A 23544-nucleotide genomic window follows, 5' to 3' on the forward strand; every position below is an offset into this window, starting at 1 on the left:
GTGTGAGGTCAGGCACTGATTTTGGGCAATTAGGCCTGGCTCGCAGTCTGCGTTCCAATTCATGCCAAAAGTGTCCGGTGGGGTTGAGGTCAGGGTTCTGTGCAGGCCAGTCAACTTCTTCCACACCAATCTCAACAAACCATTTCTTTATGGACCTCGTTTGTGCACAGGGGATTTGGGCCTTCCCCGAACTGATGTTACAAATTTGGAAGTACAGAATTGTCAAGAATCTCATCATATGCTGTAGCGTTAAGAATTCCCTTCACTGGAATTAAGGGGCCTAGCCCAAACCATGCAAAACAACCATGCATTTGGCATCATATGTTGCTTCGTTTTGTGTCATATGATATAACAAACTTTACAGTTGGCACTATGCATTTAGGCAGGTAGCGTTCTCCTGGCATCCACCAGATTCGTCTGTCGTACTGTCAGATGGTGAAGGGTGATTCATCACTCAAGAGAATGCGTTTCCACTCCAGAGTCCAACGGCGGCAAGCAGTATTGCGGATTGGGATCTTAGGCTTGTCAGCAATGGAAACCCATTTCATGAAGCTCCTGACGAGCAACTGTGCTGAAACCTGGGACTGGTGATTTTTACGTGCTACGCGCTTCAGCACTAGGCAGTCCCTTTCTGTAAGCTTGTGTGCGTTACCACTTCGCTGCTGAGCCGGCTGAGTTGCTCCTAGACGTTTCCACTTCACAATAACTGGACTTACATTGACTGGGGCAGCTCTAGCAGGGCAGAAATTTGCCAAACTGACTTGTTGGAAAGGTGATAACCTATGACAGTGCCATGTTGAAAGTCACTGAGCACTTCAATAAGGCCGTTCTACTCAATGTTATACAACTGTCAGCAAAGGGTGTGTATGAAATAGCCAAATCCACTAATTTCAAGTGGTGTCCACATACTTTTGTATATCTAGTGTATCGATTTATAAGCAAACGTCAGTCAGAACCGGTACCATAACCACGCAGGCCACCAAAACAGGGGACTTTACATCTAAAAGGTGATAATTATTAACATTCAAACGAAGCATCTTATTTTCATCTGATTCCTACAGATTTCCGTGCCTTAAGGTAAATCCAATCTTGATCGACTCCCCTCATAAGAAAAATATGTCTATTAGCTTGTTTCCGGGTCTGTACGAGTTTGACAGTGTACAATTTGCATTCTGACAACCTCCCTCCTTTTGTGGCATCTTCCCTGCACTTGAGAACAGCGATTAATCAAGCCGTGGCGGTGTGAAAGACAAGATATTCGTCAGCTAACAGCCATGCGGGCCAAATTAATTGAGCAATGTGTCAAGTTTTTTTTCATCCTCTGCCATGCTAATTAACTCATCTGTCAAGGGGCCAACAAGTGATTCCCATTCATTACCCAGAAACCAACTTGAGGGCTGGTACATCTATCTCTTACACTCATCGTTCCCTTTGAAAAGTCGAAATGTCTTGAGCATATCGTTGGTGACACATTTGTATTTCTCACCAGCTGCTATATTGGAATAGAGATTAGCTGGTTATTCAGAAGAATCACAGCCTTCCACACTGTTGCATCCTCAAGTATGTCTCGCACGAAGCAAACAGGACTGTTAGTGAAAAGACTGATGGATGAGTTCATTAACAGATCATGGCAATAACAAATGTGTTTCAGTTTGTCTCTGTCTTTGTCATGACGTTGACTCTGGTTGCCGATTAACACTAGATTATCAATTGTAATTTTTGTTAATTCCTGTTTATACACTTCAAGTTTGTTTCACTCTGAAGATATTTCTATTACTTGCACATTGTCACTTGTCATTTTCACACATGGATAAGTACCTCTGACAAGACAGCAGCAAGTCCCCTCGGGGGACTTCAACCTCTAACCTCCTATTCCCTGGCCCATTTACCTAACCCTTACACCATGCAGCTGCTGGACTCTAATGTGGCGTTACTGCAAGTCTATAATCAGTGATTAGGTACTCAGCGGCGGAAGAGTGTTCCCCTGGCCCATCAATCACTCCTATCCCGGGGAGCCTTGGGAGTGAAATGAGTTAGGAGACTGGTGGTGGAGTAGAAAGAGTGTATATGGATGGATGGAAGGACAGGTTGTAGTGGCAGGGTAAGAGGCTGGCCACACTGATAGAGAACTGTAGACTCATCCCAATGCAATGGCTGTGTGGCATTGAAGCATATTGTGTCGTAACTGCTTTGGAACAAAATATTTCTCACGTACAGAATGTGCACCATGATACGTACTCTTGTACTGTGAGATCTACCAAATTACACATAGGATAGCAACAATGAGTTACAATAGACTGTTGCCGTTCATTCTTAACCGTCCTCTATCACAATACAAGCATCTATTTGAATTGATCAGGAATCAAGACCACCAGACTATTGTTAATTAGTTGTAAACTCATTTTCTATTTCACTATTAAACCAAGAATAGGTGTCTATCCTCTTGGTGAGATAAAGTACAGACATAGGTCTGCGTCCAAAACATTACCCAATTCCCTACATAGTGCACTACTTTTGACCTGGGATCTCAATCAGCCTGGTAAATGTTAGGCCCACTGGTGAAACACTCATGAATCAATAAATGCATTGGACTTGTAGATATATGCTCAGCCAAGTGGAGAGAACATAGTGATCAGCGGACCTGAAAATTACAATGCATGATGAGGGTATTGGTGAATGGAAGTAGTAGGAGAGAAATGCACTAGAGCACAGAGAAACAATTCCTGTGTGTGTGTGTGTGTGTGTGTGTGTGTGTGTGTGTGTGTGTGTGTGTGTGTGTGTGCGTGTGCGTGCGTGTCTGTACTACTGCAAATGTAAGATGCATATAAAAAGTTTTTATGTTGCTTTTTTGGATTGAGATACATCATTATTTTGATGCCATCCATCAAATGTAAACACCTGGAGTTTGCTAAACGGCATTGGCACTTGGCACTTGGTGCTATGGTCAGATGACATGAAAATAGAGCTCTTTGGCCACACACTAGTAGTGGTTTTTGACAAAGAAAGATGCATATGCATCTGTGGTTTGAATTGAAGTTGGCAGTCCATAAGCGCAGACAAATGATATCTAGGATCTTGAAATATTCTTTATGGAGAAGTCGTCTAATTTCACAACCAATGTAAAAAAATAAAAAAAATAAAAGATGAGGTATTAATATCAGGGGTGTCAATCATTTAGATCTCTACGTTTTTGAGAAAAAATAATATTACTTGTTAAACAAAATCTGTTTCTCTAAGCAATTATATTAGTTTAAAATAATATAATTTCCCAATTTTTAGCATACAATATACAGTTGAAGTCAGAAGTTTACATAAACCTTAGCCAAATACATTTAATCTCAGTTTTTCACAATTCCTGACATTTAATCCTAGTAAAAATTCCCTGTTTTACATCAGTTAGGATCACCACTTTATTTTAAGAATGTGAAATGTCAGAATAATAGTAGAGAGAATGATTTATTTCAGCTTTTATTTCTTTCATCACATTCCCAATGGGTCAGAAGTTTAAATACACTCAAATCGAATTTGGTAGCATTTTTTCCTGTCATGTCGTAAATCTCAGTTTTGAATGAGACTGACTTTATGACCAAAATGATCTTATTTACACATATAGGCTGTTTTGTGTTGCTTTTGTGCTTGTCTTTCTTACACGAACACTTGCAGTCATCTTTTCTTAATAATTTGTTGATAGTTGCTTTTTTTTAAGGAAAGTTTTATTTGCAATGTCTGTGAAATGTGGTTGTCTTACCAACTTAATTGATTGCACTGACTGAGTCGCTCTGGATAAGAGTGTCTGACCAAAATACACATGTAATGTGATATTAATAGCATGATTCGTTTAAAAAGTCGATTTGTGACAACTATATTTGAAAGATTAGGTTTCTGTAAATGTAATATCCCGATGCTTTGATATGGGCCCATATCACTATCACTCTAATGGGCGGTGGTCTGCATGTAAAAAAACTGACTGCAACTTTGACTGAGTACAGTAGCTCAGTATTTTAATTAAAATGTTTTGCTCATCTTTATCAAGGGTGTCAATAATTTCAGACCCCACCGTACAGCTTACTCCACAAAAAGACAACAACATATAAACAATCACTTTAATAGCATCAATTAATGATGTTTTGCCTTAAATCTCACTTACCCACAACTTCCTAAAATATACACCCTCCCGTCTTTAGCTCGCGGTTCTCAGCCTCATCTCCTTTTCTATCCCTGTGACCGCTACCCTTGGGCTCTTCCACAAACATCTTCTGTGAAATGTTCCCCTCTTTACCAATACAAACTGAGTTTGTATTACAAATCCACCCTCTCGGAGGCAATTATAGCAGTGGGTCTTATTTGATGATATTGAGGAAGTCTTCAATGGCCCTGGGCTAGCTGGGTGGAATATTAATACAAAGACAAATGCCAACTAGAACAGATGTCTGGATCAGCCTAGCATTCAGTCAGTTTAGAAAACATTTTACAATGAATTATGTGTCACATGTACATCTTACAATTACATGTCACATGTATTTACACAGTGGTCATGATAAGTGGCTTGTTCATAATAGTATTTCATGAGCTCATACAGTATTACTTTCATAACTTCACTTTGGTGGATGTCTATAAACCCTGCAACCCTTTCAGATCTTCAGTAGACCAGAATGTGGATCAACCCCAAAATGTCTCGAAACTCCCCATACTTCAAAATCTCTCCATCTGTCTGATTATTTCCTTTGAAAGGGAGCATCACTAGCTCCTCTGTGAACCAACGAAGAGAGAGCCGTACATCAAGGTCATTGGACCACCGAGGTATCAAAGCCGACTCTGTGTAGCACAGGGGGCTTTACAAAGAGACAGACAGCTGACCCCTTTCACACTCCCACCATTCTGTGGTGCTTTGATGTACCTCTCCATTCTGTACACATTTGGTAGCTTCGTATTTCTTTTAGCTATCCCCTTTCTCCCAACTTCCTAACCTTCACAGAGGACTTGGCTTGCCCACGTTAGTCTAGCCATTTCATTCCATGAACATGTCATTTCTGAGACACATTGTATGCAAAAGTATTTCAAAATGAAAGGAATATGTTTCTTTCTGTTCCTTTTCCATTTTGTCACATTGGTCACCACACTCGCAATTCACCAGGCATACATCCCTCTTCTTCTCCTACTGAGCGGCATCCTCTGACAGAGATGGATCATGATTGGGCTCTATCTACTCTGACCAATCGAGCGTGGCTCTGGACAGTTAATAGAATTCTTGACCGAATGCCTCCTGTCCGCTGTCCAGAGGGAGCATCAGGGGCATCCATCTTAGGATCCCTCCAACTGTAAATCTGAATATCTCCCCATTCTTCCTCCAGTGAATTTGAATGAGTGAAGTGTTCACCCTTGTGTGAAGGAGCACCTGGAGAGAGGGAAGACCCCAGAGAAAAACTCAGTATGTTAACAACGCAGTCATGCGGTAGTGCTTAATTTCACTCTTTCAGCAGGTACAGTATTTTCCTAGTGTTTACAGTTAAACATTGTGTTACAAATGGGTACTTTCTGGTACATTCAACACAATTGGTAACTACTAATTGAATAGCCCAGTATGGAAACAAAGCAGTGATGTGGTGGTAACCAGAGCAATATACTGTAGATACAGTGATGATCTAGTGATAGAGCATCATTTTACTGTCCTGTTTCAGTGGGTGTTTGCCTAGTGTTTACAGGGAAATATTGTGGTACAAATGGGTACTTTCTGGTAGTTCATTCAACATAACTGCTACCAAATAGTACAAAGTGGTGTTTGTTTTGATGAATCCCAAAGAAACTCTACTATTTAGTAATTATTAGATAATGATTATGTTACCATGTAATAGGAGACTTTAAATTAAACCATTGTCTTTATTGGCGATAATGGGGATGGGGAAAAGGGTTGAAACAAGAAAAGAGAACATGGATATGATAGGAAAGAATATGTGAATCATTTAATTGATATGGATATATACAGTATAAAGACATACAATGTATAGGGAAATTAGTATGGAATTACAACCGGCCAAGAAAATACATGGTTCAGTTCATGATATAACTCCGGAGTACTTCTACTCATTGACTCACACGAATGGTTTTAAGTCATTATAATGAAAACACAAATAGGGAAGTCCATAGCATTAAGATAACTAAGGCTCTTATTAGAGGCTTGCTAAAGAATGAGCTAGATGTGATGGATTTCAATTGGTTCCCCAGACCTCAGGCCAGACACACTAATTGTGATTAAACTAAGGTGATTCACCCTCTCATGGCAAATAACAAAAACAGAAATGCATCACCCCAGAAGTGAACTTTCGTGTCTGCCACAGACTTGTTGTTGTATCGACTTTTATGATGCATGCTTCAACAGACTTACCTACTCAGTCAGTATTCAAATCACTTTTTAATTCTGAGCACAGCCGCAGTGAAAGTTGTATTCAAATGAGGTCTTAGAACTTGCTTTTACGTGACCTTACAATCAAAATATTGCCCCCAGATGTACTTACCAGCCTGATCCCAATCTGTGTCTATTCATTTGTCATACTGAGCATGTCACAAGCACAGTTACATGTAAATCTTTTGGCAAATGTGGGTTGGTGTGCTCCTCTTTTTTTTGTTCTGTTGCATTTTGGTTGTGCATCCATACAGACTAAGAGACTGTCCTAGTAGGGGCACCCGGACATCCATATTAGCATCATCCAAGTATTATTCCAAGTTGTTCAGAGTAGGTTTGCTTGATGAGTTAAAGGAAAATTCTGCCCTAAAACAATCTTTTGTTATTTGTTTCGTTAGTCCATTGTTAATGTAGTCCCAAAATGTTTTTCTTGTCAGCAATCAAGTTTTCAAGATTTATAACTTTCAAAATACAGAAATCATCCCTGTATGATGCATTCTGCATCACATGACGCAAAACGTAACAACAGATGATGCCAAATGCCTGCCTATTTTTCATGGTTTGGGCTAGGCCCCTTTATCCCAGTGAAGGTAAATCTTAACGCAATGATATTCTAGACAATTCTATGCTTCCAACTTTGTGGCAACATTTTGGAGAAGGCACTTTCCTGTTTCAGCATGACAATTCCCCAGTGCACAACGCGAGGTCCATACAGAAATGGTTTGTCGAGATAGGTGTGGAAGAACTTGACTGGCCTGCACAGAGTCCTGACCTCAACCCCATCGAACACCTTTGGGATGAATTGTAATGCCGACTGCGAGCCAGGCCTAATCGGCCAACATCAGTGCCTGACCCCACTAATGCTCTTGTGGCTGAATGGAAGCAAGTCCCCACAGCAATCCTCCAACATCTAGTGGAACGTGTTCCCAGAAGAGTGGAGGCTGTTATAGCAGCAAAGGGGGGGACCAACTCCATATTATTTTCCATGATTTTCGAATGAGATGTTCGATAATGAGATGTCCACATACCGTTGGTCAAGTAGTGTATCTTGAAAGGCTTTGCTTGCAAGTGTAACAAGTTGGATATGAACCCAGCTCTCCCATGGGAGCAACCAATGTCTTAAACCATTTTACAGTCTTGGGCCGAAGGCAGACCCTGGTTTTGGAGTATGCAGGCATGGCTACCTCAACACATGGCCATGACCGACTCATATCCGCTTCACAAGCAGGACTAAGTAACACTGACATCATTTTTTAGGGAGCGGTAATGAGGTGATCAATAACGGCTGCAATTGAGATCAGCTGTGCTGGTTAATTTAGCGCATATTGATGATGTAAAAAGACATCCGCTGGCGATAATCTTGTGCCATCGATGTAGGCTTCTTGTTATTTGATTACATTCCAATGAAAGGTGTGAAAATAATAGGCTACTGTTTCTGTTTCCTGGCTGAGTTGATGACCTGATTTGAGCCATCAGTTGATTGACAGTTGTAGGCGTACTGTAGAATGCTAAACTTTCATCCAGTGTGTATGCTTTCCCAGGCTTTATCGTTAGGCTATGTATAATTTGTCAATTTAGTTATGGTCTTTGGTGTGGATTGAAAGCCTGTATTGTATGGCTTTAATATTTAATTTCGTAAAGCTGTCAAGATGTTTATGCATTTGAGCCCATCCAAAGACAATTTTGTTGAGCTGAGACTCTTTTCTATGATGTATAAATTATCCGACTATTCGTTTAACTTCTTGAAAACATTGAATTAAATGCAATTAAGTCGTGTCATTAGATCGCAGAGCACTGGTATCGAACTCATGAGACTCGAAGCCAGACTCGCCTGCTTAGACCACCGCGTTACAGCGGTGAATATTGATGATACCGAAGATGTTATTGATGATACATACTGTACATACTGACTCTGGCATATGTGTGCCAAGGGAAACCGCTGGACCACAAAGGCACTGCAGTAACCAATAATTTATTCTGCCTATTGCTTGCCTTCAATAAATAATAAAACAATTTATTAAAAAAGGATTTTCCCTAAGGAAAAATACATCTACACCCTGCAAATATGTCCATTTATTATAATTCACATAAGAATTCACACAAGATGTGCTGTAGCCTGCTTCCCTGGCAGCGATTCTAAATATTATCTTCATATATTAAAATCCTCCATCTGCAAGATTATTTTCCTCCTGCGACGAAAGGGGTCAAATTAAGATCCGACATCTGTAGTTTAAATGACCTTGATGTTTATAATATATACTATTTTTCTTAAAGAAGTACACCAGTAAGGTCAGTGTCAACAGCCTGACTAACATTATTGAGACTATATGATATTAATGGAGTCTAATATTCTAGTTCATTACTTAAATGTTGGCTGTTTTGGCACCTTTCAAGAACAATAACTGCTCCCCACTGACACTAACCTCATCAATTCTATCATATACTAAATCTTATCATCACTCGTTTTGACAGCTTGATGATGGCAACAGGAATCATAAGCGGGAAAAAGAAGCTTTAGATTACTAGTGATCCATCATTCCTTGTTTCGCAATAATCTCACAGTGCATCATCACTTTAACAGGACCAGGCAATCAGCATTTCATAAGAGAGCCGAGCTATGTTCCTTATTGCCACAGACGTTGTCCACCGGTGACTGCTGTAAAATACACCATCAAGAAATAACAAATCAAATGGCAGGACTGAAATAGTGGCTTCCTGATTCTGGGTAGTGATATTGGAAATTACGTCATGAGGTGAAACCTAAGCTGCATGAGACCTAGACCTAAGCAGCATGAGAAAAAGTGAGCCATATGTGTCGCTTTGGATAGAAAACACTGAACTTTCTAAAACTGTTTAAATGATGTATGGGAGTATAACAGAAGTCATATGGCAGGCAAAAACCTGAGAAAAAATCCAAACAGGAAGTGGGAAATCTGAGGTTTGTAGTTTTTGAACTCACCCCCTAGGCTTCCACTAGATGTCAACCGTTTTTAGAAACTTGAATGCGGATTCTACTGTGATGTGGAGCCGGATGGGAGCTCTTTGAGTCAGTGGTCAGCCTACATCCTCGTTCTCAGTCACGCGCTTTGACTTGAGAGGCAGCTGTCGTTCCATTGCTTTTCAACAGACAATGGAATTCTCCGGTTGGAATATTATTGAACATTTATGATTAAAACATCCTGAAGATTGATTCTCTACTTAGTTTGACAAGTTTCTTTGACCTGTAATATAACTTTTTGAACGTTTTGTCCGAATGGACCAGATCGCGTATTTGGATTTGTTTACCCAACGCCCTAACAAAAGAAGCTATTGGACATAAATGGACATAAATGATGGACATTATCGAACAAAACAAGCATTTATTGTGGAACTGCGATTCCTGGGGGGGAAAGTTCTGATGAAGGTCATCAAAGGTAAGTGAAAATTTATAATGCTGTTTATGAATAATGTTGACTACCCAAGATGGCTGATATTTCTCTGGCTGGTTTGGGCTCCGTTCTCAGATTGTTTTTTTGAAATCTGACACAGCGGTTGCATTAAGGAGAAGTGTATCTATATTTCCATGTCTAAAAATTGTATTTTCATCAACATTTATAATGAGTATTTCTGTGAATTCATGTGGCTCTCTGCAATATCACTATGTTTTGGAACTACTGAACGTAACACGCCAATGTAAAATACGATTTTTGGATATAAATATGAACTTTACCGAACAAAACATACATGTAGTGTGTAACATGAAGTCCTATGATTGTCATCTGATGAAGATCATCAAAGGATAGTGATTAATTTTATCTCTATTTGTGCTATTTGTGCTTTTTGTGACTCTTTGGCTGGAAAAATGGCTGGGTTTTTTTGGGAGTTGGTCATGACCTAACATAATAATTTGTGGAGCTTTCGCTGTAAAGTATTTTTGAAATCAGACACTGTGGCTGGATTAATGAGAATTTTATCTGTAAAATTTGAGAAATTTGATTTCTGTTGATTTTTATTTGGAGTCCTAGACAGGTTAATCATTACCTCTTATCATATCATCATTCTGAACAGTTGTAACCTCCTGCATCTGCTAAAACCCCAGCCTTACTTATGATTCAGTACTACACAAATCAGTTAAATTATTTATTTACTAGATAACTAAATAATAACATGATAAACATAAACACTTAACACATTAGGAAAAGGTCCTTAGCTGAATGACACAACATGGTGGCTTTTTACACAACAACATGGAGAGGGAGAGAAAGAGACACTTTTCGTTGATACCTTTGAGAAACTATTCTCACAGTAATCATATACTTTGCACACAAACTGCCACTTGTTTGGAGAAGGAAATCATGAATGTATTTACGTGTGAATGCCTTCATTCACCGTCTATCTCTGTTGGAACCAGCCCTCCTTAGGAAGGAGGATGGGCCTTTCAGCGGCATGCTTGTAAGGCTTTGATTGTCCGAAAGGGTTCGGATCCGTCTTTTCTACTGTTGTTCACTCTGGACGATGCTCCTTTGAAGATAGGCTAGACAGCCGTGTCAATGGTTCCATTGGGTGAGGAGAGTAGTACAGTGGTCCCACTTAAATTCAATTTTCTAGGGACAGCTTTTTTTAGGACAGCTAATCAACTGTACCAGTGATTTGTGTTGATATTCAGAGTTCAAACCGCTTTAGACATGGGCTACAGCTCTCCGTCTTTCCTGCTCTGGTGTTAATTTCTTTACCGAACCTTTTATGCACTCTGGTAGAAAGGGACATTTCTGTCAGGCTGACACGCTCTCTGACCTCACTCGGGGCGTGGCTACTTACTATGCAAAATTTATAGGAGACATATGATCTCATGGCTCCTAAAAACACATTCATATCTTAACAAAAATATGTTCATCATTTTTCATATGTCATATACAACGTAGAGGATGGAGACTTTTTACATGTAGTGTATATACTTTTCAAGTTACAGTATTTCCTTTATAACCTTTTTAATGACATCACAAAATAAAAACCAAAATGACACGACTTTTCTACAGCTAACAACAGACTATTCCCAAAGTTCTTATGAAATATTGTCCCAGTATTCACTTTAGAACGTGTTCTTTTGGCGGGAAACCTCTGTGTAGACAAGCATATTCCTCTGTGAAATTTAGAGGGATGTTCTCGCTCCTTGAACTTACAACAGGGTGTGAACTGTCAACCCCCCAGCAGCTCCCTACTCCCCTCTGTGGGTGAGAGAGGTGTGGTTACAGTTGTGACGGCCGGGGATGGGCAGAGGTTGGAACAACACAGCCCCTTCCTGTTGTGAGTACTTACTTTGGGCACAGGTGGAACAGCCCACAACAAAGGATCTCACATCTTCAATTATGTTGGGCCACCTGAGTTTTCGCCTCAGGATCTCCATTGTGCAATTAACCCCTGAATGCCCAGTTAATTTAGAGGAGAGCCCCCATTGTAGCACTTGAGAACGGGCTCATCGCGGAACTTAAAGTATGCTAGTGGGACACCCGCCAGGTTCAGGATCTCGGGTCTGGGCTTGTCGATCCGTGGTCTCTATACTCCATAAGACAGGAGCCACAATGCTCGAGCTGGGGATGATGAGCTTGGAGTCCCTCTCCTCGTTAGAGGCATTGTGTTGGCGGGACATGACATCTGCTTTCTGATTCATGGATCCTGGGCTATAGACTAGAGTGAAGTTAAACCTGTTAAAAAAAACAGAGCCCACATAGCCTGGCAAGTGTTTAACCTCCTGGCTTCTTGAATGGAGACCAAGTTCTTATGGTCTGTCCAGATCACAAAAGGATGCCCCGTCTAACCGGAGTTTCCACCCCTCAAAGGCCCATTAGACTACCAAGAGCTCCCGGTTGCCTACATCGTAGGGTCCCAACCAAAATGGGTCTGGGACTTGCGGGTTAGGGCCGTGAGAGGCACTGCCACTGTACCAAAGTTTTGTATAAAACGGCTGTAAATATTGGCAAACCTGAGGAACTGCTGGACTTGTTTGAGTGAGGCGGGACAGGGCCAGTCAGTGACCACCCTAACCTTAATGGGTCCATTTGGATGCCGGCAGTACAGAAAATGTGGCCCAGGAAAGAGACTTTGGATACATGGAACTCGCACTTCTCAATGTAGTTGACTCTGCATGAGGCGCCTGAGGACTTGGCGGACGTGCAGAATGTGTTCTGGAAGGGTCTTGGAGAAGACCAGGATGTTCATAGAGGTAAACAAAGACGAACCGATTCAACATATCCCAAAGAGTGTCATTGACCAATGCTTGGAAGACTGCCGATGAGTTCGATAATCCGAATTGCATGACTAAATACTCAGTGGACACTAGGGGTGTTAAATGCAGTTTTCCATTCATCTCCCTCCCTGATTCTCACAAGATTGTAAGCATTGCGGAGGTCCAGTTTGGTGAAGAATTGGGCCCCCTGTGCCAGCTACAAGGTGGCGGACATCCGGGGTAGCGGGGTAACAGTTCTTAATCGTGATCCTGTTCAGCCCTTGGTAGTCGATGCAGGGATGCAGACCTCCATACTTCTTTCCCACAAAGAAGAAACCTGCACAAGCCGGGGATGTTGAGGAGCAAATGAAACCTGCCTCCAGCAAGTTCTGGATGTAATTGTCCATGACTGCAGCTTCAGGGATCGAGAGGGAGTAAAGACGGGTAGGAGTTCTATGGCGCAGTCTTATGGACAATGATGAGGGAGGGTGGTGGCTTGCCTCTTATTGAAGGCATTCCAGAGGTCGAAGTATTCAGTAGGGAGAGAGGAGAAGTATTGGTCTTCAATGGATGCAGGGGGAAGTGACGAGGCTGTAGGTGGGGGTTTTAAACATTTATTCTGGCAAATCTTACCCCCGTCTAGTAGGTGCCCCGTGGATCAGGAGAGTAGGGGGTTATGTAGCGCTAGTCAGGTGTGCCCTAGAATAAGGGGGTTCTCGGAAGCCGTGATCAAAAGAAAACTAAGAGTCACCCCAACCTGCAGTAGAATGGGAACCATGACAACTGTCATCCATTGCCAAGCTGATCTGACCCATTCGGATCCTCACAGGACAATCATAACAACGTTATTCCAACCAGACCTAATTTTTATGTTTGTAACATCAATCAATTTTGCCAGCTGAGATGAGAGTCCTCATTTCAAGTGGACAGATATTACTCATTCTCCAGAATGAGACAGAATCCACTCGGCGACAATGTTGCCATTCGTCAGTGAGGTTTGGCAGCCACAGTGGCCTTTCCTGCCATCTCTTTGCCTTTTCCTCCCCACATACATCATTCCTCAGAGCCAGCACAGAGCTGTGGGCGATTGGGATAACAAAACCCGCTGACTCCCCTAGGCAATTTGTCTTGCACCTCCCGCTTTGTCTCGCACCTTCCGCATTTTCAGAATCTGACAAGCGTGATTAAGGCAGACCAACTGCGGTCAGCTCGGAGGTATGTGTCTGCCTGGCCACAGTCAGTTGCTCTGTGAACTGAAGTCAAAGGTAGAGGTCTGCTTTGGATTTCAACATGGCCTCCTCAAACTCAATCGATACTGAAACTCTCAGATGAGACAGGTAAATAGCTAGCTCCAAATTCTATAAGAGGGTTGATGGTGCTAATGATACCTGGCTGTGGACTACAGCCGTAAGTGTTAAACAGCTATGTCTCAAGGCGAGGTGTGATAATGAGGTGTAGATTAGGGTCTAGAAATCCTGTTTTGTTTTCTAATCAAGTTGTGGAATTGTCAGTTCTTCACAGTAAGCAACCAGGGAGTCATTAACTGCCATGGGGATTACATGAGGTGGTGTTTTGTTTTTCACTGTATATAAATGAGGCTTTCTAGCCAAGTGTTGGGAGAAATAAAGACCTAACACCAGAGGCAGTCACTGCTGAGATGTTTTTCTGAACATAATTGAAGGTCATTGTGCGAAAAAAGTCCTTATTTGCGGGTATACCCTACTGTGCTAACAGGTGGGGGGAAAGCATAGAGATATGTCCCAAATGGCAGCCTATTCCCTATATAGTGCCCTATCTATTGGAGCAATTTTTGTAATTTGCATTTATACTATGACACATACATCGTTATATTCCTACACCACCTGGTTTTTATTCAATTGGAAGTGTAGAACTCACTGTCTGTGGTGTTTCTTTGGTGTGTACTCATATTCTCAGGTTTTCAGGCCTAACTTAATCTTATATTGTCTCACACAAATCAAGGGCAAACTATGGTACTGTATGCGGACGCAGCCATCTGCGATAATATCGCTCTTTCTTTCTTCCCTATGTAAATGGAAAAAGTGATCCCCATCAGCAAGCTTCCTGCTTTTCTTTTTGTTCTCCCTTTATCTACAATCATCAGCTTCCGATGACGAACTCAGAGCGAGTTGTCAGTTTTTACAAGGCTGAATTCCAAATGTCACCCTAGTCCCTATGGGCCTTGTCAAAACTAGTGCACTACTTAGGGAATAGGGTGCCATTTGCGACTCAATCAAGTCTGTCTGCTGATGCTTCTGTTTTACAATTTGCATAGATATGCAAATTTTCCACAGCTACCATATCAATGCTCCCGACTGATGGCCATGGTATCATGGTGACATCACACATTTGTCAGAAATTCTATGCCCCTGTGCCAGCCTACTGTATGTGGTCCTTGTCCTATGGTAATGTCGCTGTATGCAAAACGCGACTGTCAGAGTTTACGTGATTTATGATGAGTTCAGATATTTATGGCTAGAGTTATGGATTATCCTTGTGTTATACATTGTCACAGACTTTACAATGTTGATGACAGAGTTTCTTTACATTTTATTTAATCCTTTTGTTATTTCCAGGAGCCATGGTTTATTAGGGGTGTGGCTTTCAGATATATTTTATTGGCTACCCGTAAGAATAAACGTTGTTCCTGTTTATCTTATTATGTTTATATACTGCAAATAATAGTTTTCCTTAATAGTTTTCATTTGACACAGTATTCCTGGATATTACAATTATTTATTACCTATTATAATAAGTTGGTATTCTAACAATGCGTTAGTAGTACCCAATTTGCTATGAACCGTCAGGTCACTAATGGCCTGGTACTCAGGGATCTATTGTCCCGCTAAGCACTATGAAATCAATGCAAATGCAATCAAAAATCACATCAAACACTGATCATCAAAACAGTAACATTATTTTAAAACTCACCTCACTGTGATGATCAATTTGAAGAAAGAAGCTCAACAGCAGGTTGAAACTGAGTGGAAAGCATGGTTGTTGTGGATGTTGTTTCAAAGTATAACACAACGAAATGGACAGCGCTTTCAAAGGTGATGATTAATTCAAAGCATTTAAGACATTACATTTAGAACCCCCATACCCATATTATGCCTTATTCTGGAACGTCACAGTGATCGCGGCGAGTTAGTTGCAATTATGTTTCTATTTCCAACAACGCTAGCGCATGCTAGTGGAGGGAGGCGAAAGCAGCAAAAGTGGTACTTTTATTTCAGATCTTGATTGTTTTACACTGGCAGAACCGCACAAAATCGTAAAATCGATCAACATGACAAGCATTATATGTTCAGTATGAGGAGGAGGCAGTTTTTACAACAACAATGTTTTGAACACCAACCTCTATGTCAATCTGAATGTACATGTGGAGCCCCATATGACCCGCATCCACCTCCTAAAGATGCAGTCTTTGAGGCTCTGCATCAAAGCGTTGAACCTAAAGAAACCACCAAAATATCCCTTTGTGTGCTCCTACCACTTCTTTGACAAGAAGCCTACGGTGGAGCATCTTTACCTAGAAAAATGGCTTGGCTGCGATGCTCCACTCGTGAAGAAGCAACGTGTGTTGGTCAGGCAGTCATCAGTGACAGGAAAGCCAAACGCTTGAGCAGTTTGCCTGCTCTCATTTTGTGTCTCCCTCTTGCTCTTGTATCTAAGCACAGTCTCATGATAGCACCATTTATTTCCTATACAACTCAATAAAAAAATCCCATTTGATATATACTGTACTTAATTATTATGATTATTAAATATTATTAGGAGCGTTCATGCAGTATGGTGTTTCATTGTACGGATTTCTTATTAATTGTCCATTGACTTGTTTAACAAGCCATACTAATTTATTAACAGATGACACAACAGGCTCAAATGTTCACCAAATTGAAAATGGGGATTGGCCAACACAAATAGAAGGAATGGATATGCCTTCAGAGAAGGATGCCCAAACTCAATGGGAAGACCCATCTCTAAGTGATCACAACTACAACTCAGATGATCATGTAAAGCCCACTACCTGTGAGGCACGGACACAGTGCCCAGCAACACCTCTCTACAAAACCCTGCTGAGGAACGAAGCACTCTGTCGACTGCATACAGGCTTGTCTCTTGCTGCCTTTTCTACCCTGGCGGAACGTCTTCTATCCCTCTACAAAGGCAGCTTTCAGTTAGACCTGACAGGCCAACTCTTGATGATACTGATGAAGCTGTAGCTCAACTTGCTGCAGCAGGACTTGTGCAGAAGGTTTTGGTGTTTTCTAGAGTATTGTCAGTCGAGTGATTAGTTATTGGATTGGCATGATGGAAAAGAATCTGAGGAAATTCCATGGTTGCCAAGGGAAACCATCCGTGCTACAATGCCACAATGTTTTAAGGACCACTACCCAGGAACAAACTGCTCAGAAACTGCTTTACAAAAGAGCAAGAATCTGGATTCAAGGGGAGAGTCATTCAGCCATTACTACGCCCAGAACACTATCAAATACCTGGTGGCCATTGCACCTTGTGATGTTCATTTCCTCAGCATATGAAGGTAGATGTAGCGACAAATATGTAACATCGGATTCTGGGTTCCTGGAGTACCTCTTTCCAGGTGACGAGGTCATGGCTGACCGTGATCTGCTGCACGAGAGGAAGGTCACAAAGAGGCACACATCTGTCAGAGGAAGACACCACATGTACAAAATGGATAGCTAACGTGAGGGTTCATGTGAAACGCGTATTTCAGCGTCCTGCGGCTGGAGCCGCACGTCGTGGAAGGGGTACTGTCACCGTGTGCCAATCAACCTCTCATCTAAAATGGACAAAATACTTTGAATCTGTGCTGCCCTGTGTAACCTGCGTGGTGATATCATCAATGAAGATGCTGAATGAACTGACCAGTGAAATGCCATTCGCAGGGTCAATTTCCCAATATGTATTAAAGTTGTGTTAAAAGTGTTGTTAAATACATTTAAATTAATTATATAACAACTGAATTATTTGTTTTACATACTCATTAATATTAATAAAAAGCAAACCCATAAAAACAATTTCCACAATACTGTGACTGTTGACGCATTAAGTCAGGCTTTTTAACAATTTGTTAATAGCATCTGCAAACAGGAGAGATATCTGACTACATACTTCTACAGAGTTGTATATACTTGTCACTGAGTGACAATCTGCCTGACTGATACTCCTCAACAATAAATGGCAGCATGTGTGTTAAGTAGAATGCATTCAACCTCAAGACAGCCTCTGCACAGAACTGTGCATGATAGGGGGCAGGAACGACAACTTGCTGGGACGGAGTCCAGATGACCACCTTACTTTCTTCCAGTCCTGTGCAAAACATACCAATTTGCACCTGCATGTTGTAGCCACATGGTTGCAGTTGGGGTGTACCCTACACCACCTTCACAGGGAGGGAAGCTAAAGTCATTCCACTACTGTCACTTGTGCTCCCTCTCCGGCATCTAGGTCACCTCCCTGATTACCTTCCTTATACGTGTCACTCCCTTTGGTTCCTTCCCCAGATGTTATTGTTTCTGTTTCAGATGTATGTCTGTGCGTTTTTCGTGTTTCGTTTATTAATTAAATCACTCACTCCCTGAACTTGCTTCCCGACTTTCAGCGCACACCGTTACAAAATAACGCCTCACCTAAGGGAAGCATCAGGGAGCATTTATATTTTTTTGTGTCAGGTGGAATGATGTCAGGTCCGGGAGCAGCAATAGGCTTCCATGCCTCAGCCAGATCACCAGGCTCCCCTGCCTCCGCTGGCTCGTCAAGCTCTCATGCCTCAGCCGGCTCGTCAGGCTCTCATGCCTCAGCCGGCTCGTCAGGCTCTCATGCCTCAGCCAGCTCGTCAGGCTCCCCTGCCTCGTCGGGAATTCATGCCCTCCCCGGAACGCTAGGCTCTCCTGCTTCCACCAGCTCGTCAGGCTCTCGTGCCTCAGCTAGATCGTCAGGTTCTCCTGCCTCAGCCCCCTGTCAGATTCACGCGTCCCAGCCGGCGACAGGTTCCCATGCATCAGCACGGGTGACCGGTGCACTCCTAATCCCCGGGATTGTCCCCTGGGTTGGCGTCCTGTGACTGGAGCCGAACCCGCCGGGAAGGGGGTTCTGTCAGGTATGTTCTCTCTCCAGCGCTATAGGTCGCCATGCTCCTGTGTCTCAGCCGGATTGACAGGTTTCCTTCACCTCTGCAGAGGTGACCAGTCCAACTCCTGGTCCACGGGATCGTCTTTTGGTCAGCGTCCTGCAGCTGGAGCCACGAGTCGTGGAGGGGGTACTGTCACGTGTGCTCCCTCTCCGGCCTCTAGGTCACCAGGCTGCTTGTTATGGCGCACACCTGTCATCATCGTTTCGTTCACCTGCGCATCATCACTCACCTGAACTCCATCACCTCGCTGATTCCTTCCTTGTATATGTCACTCCTTTTGGTTCCGTCCCCAGGCGTTATTGTTTCAGTTTAATGTCTGTGCGTTGTTCATGTTTCGTTTATTGATTAAATCACTCACAGCTACCGAGTAATAGTAAAGCCCCCTTTACTGGCTCAAATAGCTGACCAATCAGCCTGTTACCAACACGTAGTAAATCTCTGGCAAAATTGTGTTTGACCAGATACAATGTTATTTCACAGTAAACAAATTGACAACAGAATTTCAGCATGCTTGGGAAGGACACTCAACAAGCAGAGCACTTACACAAATAACTGATGATTGGCTGAGAGAAATTGATGATAAAATGATTGTGGGGACTGTCTTGTTAGACTTCAGTGCAGCTTTTGACATTATTGATCATAGTCTCCTAATGGAAAAACGTATGTGTTATGGCTTTACACCCCCTGCTATAATGTGGATAAAGATTTACTTGTCTAACAGAACACAGAGGGTGTTATTTAATGGAAGCCTATCAAATATAATCCAGTTAGAATAAGGAATTCCCCAGGGTAGCTGTTTAGGGCCCTTGCTTTTTTCACGTTTTACTAACGACATGCCACTGACTTTGAGTAAAGCCAGAAAGTCAGCTACAACAGCGACTGAAATGACTGCAACACTCAAAAAAGAGCTGCAGTTAGTTTCAGAGTGGGTGGCAAGGAATAAGTTAGCCCTAAATATTTCTAAAACTAAAAGCATTGTATTTGGAACAAAACACTCACTAAACCCTAAATCTCAACTAAATCTTGTAGTAAATCATGTGGAAATTTAGCAAGTTGATGACTAAACTGCTCAGAGGAAAACTGTATTGTAAACTGTCATGGTCAAAACATATTGATGCAGTAGTAGCTAAGATGGGGAGAAGTCTGTCTATTATAAAGCGATGCCCTGCCTTCTTAACAGCACTATCAACAAGGCAGATCCTACAGGCCCTAGTTTTATCGCACCTTGACTACTGTTCAGTTGTGTGGTCAGGTGCCACAAAGAAATTTTAATTAAAATTAAAATTGCAATTGGCTCAGAACAGGGCAGCATGGCTGGCCCTTGGATGCACACAGATAGTAATATTAATAATATGCATGTCAATCTCTCCTGGCTGAAAGTGGAGGAGAGATTGACTTCATCACTACTTTTATTTATGAGACGTATTGACATGTTGAATGCACCAAGCTGTCTAAACTACTGACACACAGCTCGGACACCCATGCATATCCCAAAAGACATGCCACAAGAGGTCTCTTCACAGTCCCCAAGTCCAGAACAGACTATGGGAGGCACACAGTACTACATAGAGCCATGAGTACATGGAACTCTATTCCACATCAAGTAACTAATGCAAGCAGTAAAATTAGATTTTAAAAAAGGATAAAACACACATTATGTAACAGTGGGGACTGTGAAGCAACACAAACATTGGCACAGACACACGCACACACACACAAACACGCACACACACACACACACACACACACACACACACACACACACACACACACACACACACACACACACACACACACACACATGGATTTAGTATTGTAGATATGTGGTAGTGGTAGAGTAGGGGCCTGAGGGCACACAGTGTGTTGTAAAATCTGTGGATGTATTGTAATGTTTTACATTTTAAAAGCTGCTTTGGCAGCAGCTAATGTGGATCCATAATAAATACAAATACATCACAGGTTTTCCCAATGTAGACATCATCCAGAAATCACAGCCCTTCCCCATGACAGGACACTTGATATCCAACAGCTCTTAGTAGTTCAGCACTCTGTCAGGGCTCTTCAACACTGACAACAGGGCCTCTGTGGTCTACAGAGTATCCACAGTCTTCCAGCCACTGGGAGGCCATCAGCTCATTATCTTCAAATACATTGAAATGGTACAGCCACAAATAAATATTCATTTCAGTTCATTTTGACCTAGGATGCTACTGGCTGTGATGTTATTGTCTGTTCAGCATTAACACACTTATAGAGAAGAGTCCCCATAGGCAGATTCAGGTGTCCTTCAAAAATTCCAATCCTTTTCCCTCCTCCTGGTAAAGCCATTTGTGTGTGTTCCCAAATGTGAGCCACGTTTTGTTTTTGTTTATTTGTTAAGATGTGTTAAAGATGCACATTTTTTAATTATTAGCTAGCCACCGCTCTGAGGTAATTCGCTAGCGTTGACAGAAGTTGTGAAACGGAAAGACAAACACAATTGCGTTTGAATGGAACTGGGTCAAGTGGGCGGGGCTACATAAGGCGGAAACTAAAAAATGAAACAAATTCTAGTTATCGCCTTCCCAGAATGGGAAAAATTCCCTTTTTATTTTATTTTATTCAGTTCAATTATATTAATCTTAATATATATATATAATTGCATTCATTTGCATGACAAAATGTCATGACTGCCACAGCCCCAGCCACACTCCTACTAAACTATGCCTCCAGTCTTCTGATCTGACCCGCTGGGTCATATCTCAATAACTCAGTACCAAAAACCCAGCATCAACAACCCAACCTTGCTCTTTTTACAGAAAACAACCAAACCAATTTGACCCAAAGCCTGCAACCCAGCAGTTGGGTCAACCAAACAACCCATCAGTTGGGTCAACCAAACAACTCAGCAGACACTTCTATGCTGTACAGTTGTAGGACTATTCAATGATGAGGGCCGAAACATTTAACTTTTTTCTTTCTCCCTGGTAGTTCCTTGATCCTTGACTGGAAGTTGACAGCTTTTGTACAGTATCTGTTGGAAGAAATGCAGTTTGAATCTCTTCTCCTATTCATTTTCTTCAGTGTTACCCTGCTGGTTTGTATTATGTCCTCCAGCCCGTTATTTCAAGTAAGAATATTATGTGACACATTACAAATGCATTACAATAGACTTACACATGCACCATGATGTTATGTATTAAATGGTGTACAGCAGTCTGGCGACATGGCTAATAACTGTGGAGATGTTTCATTGTTCTGATTTGTATTGTTCATGTAGAGATACGTATATGGCAGGTATGAGAGAGGGAGTCAGATAAATAGTGAAGGGGTAGACTGGTGGCCTCTAGGGGCAATATATGTGACTCCATGGGCGATATACACTGAGTGTATAAAACATTAGGAACACCTTCCTAATATTGAGTTGCACCCCATTTTGTCCTAAGGTGTCGAAAGCATTCCACAGGGATGCTGGCCCATGTTGATTCACATGCTTCCAATAGTTGTGTCAAGTTGGCTGGATGTCTTTTGGGTGGTGGACCATTCTTGTGGGAAACACGGGATATTTTTTAGGGTGAAAAACTCAACAGCATTGCAGTTCTTGACACATTCAAATCAATTTGTGTTTGTCACATGTGCTGAATACAACAGGTATTGTACCTTACTGTGAAATGCTTACTTACAAGCCCTTAACCGACAATGAAGTTCAAGAAATAGAGTTAAGAAAATATTTACTAAATTAACTAAAGTAAAAAAATGTAATCAAGAAGTAACAGAAGAAAATGACATAACAATAACGAGGCTATATACCGGGGGTACCGGTATTGAGTCAATGTGCGGGGTACATGTTAGTCGAGGTCATTTCTGAAGTGACTATGCATAGATAATAAACAGCCAGTAGCAGCAGTGTAAAAACAGACTTTGGCCATTTGATGAATTGTTCAGCAGTAAATTGTCTTGGGGGTAGAGCCTTTTGGTCCTAGACTTGGCGCTCCAGGCCCGCTTGCCATGTGTTAGCAGAGAGAACAGTTTATGACTTGGGTGACTAGAGCCTTTGACAACCTTGTACACCATAAGCACTTAAATATTTTGTCTTGCCCATTCACCCTCTGATTCTTTTATTTGACCTTTATGTCATTAGGCAAGTCAGTTAAGAACATATTCTTATTTTCAATGACAGCCTTGGTTAACTGCCTGTTCAAGGGCAGAATGACAGATTTGTACCTTGTCAATTCAGGGATTTGACCTTGCAACCTTTTGGTTGCTAGTCCACCACTGTAACCACTAGGCTACCCTGCTCCCCCAGCTACCCTGATAGGCACTCATACCAATCCCTGCCTCAATTGTCTCGAGGCTTGAAAATCCTTCTTTATCACACCTCCTCCCTTTCATCTACACTGATTGAAGTGGATTTAAGAAGTGACATCAGCAAGGGTTCATAGCTTTCGCCTGGATACACCTGGTCAGTATATGTCATTAAAAGAGTATGTTCCTAATGTTTTTTACACTCAGTGTATGTGATCTGACGGTGGCAGCAGTACCGCAAGACTAACCTCCAGCACTCATTGCTCTGTGTTTCTATCTCTCTCTATGATTTTTCCAGATCCCTCCCCATTCCACAACAACATGGGATCATATTGTAATGAAACAGCAGGGATCAGGTCTCGAACCCTCGACCTTCGAGCCGTGCCGCAAAAGCATGCTCGTGCAGCAGAGTCGATTTCCGCGCTGAAAAACCCAGGGTCGTTACACAACTCCCTACTTTCAAAGAGCGCGTCCTCGCGC

General features: G+C 41.9%; 1 protein-coding gene across 1 annotated transcript in view; it reads left to right on the top strand.

Annotated features, from left to right (window-relative positions):
• ros1 (c-ros oncogene 1, receptor tyrosine kinase) overlaps positions 1-23544 on the top strand; it is a 145800-nt gene that overhangs the window by 12571 nt on the left and 109685 nt on the right. The gene's annotated exons all lie outside the window — the stretch shown is intronic.

Source organism: Oncorhynchus tshawytscha, linkage group LG08 (assembly GCF_018296145.1).
Source record: "Oncorhynchus tshawytscha isolate Ot180627B linkage group LG08, Otsh_v2.0, whole genome shotgun sequence".
NCBI lineage: Eukaryota > Metazoa > Chordata > Actinopteri > Salmoniformes > Salmonidae > Oncorhynchus > Oncorhynchus tshawytscha.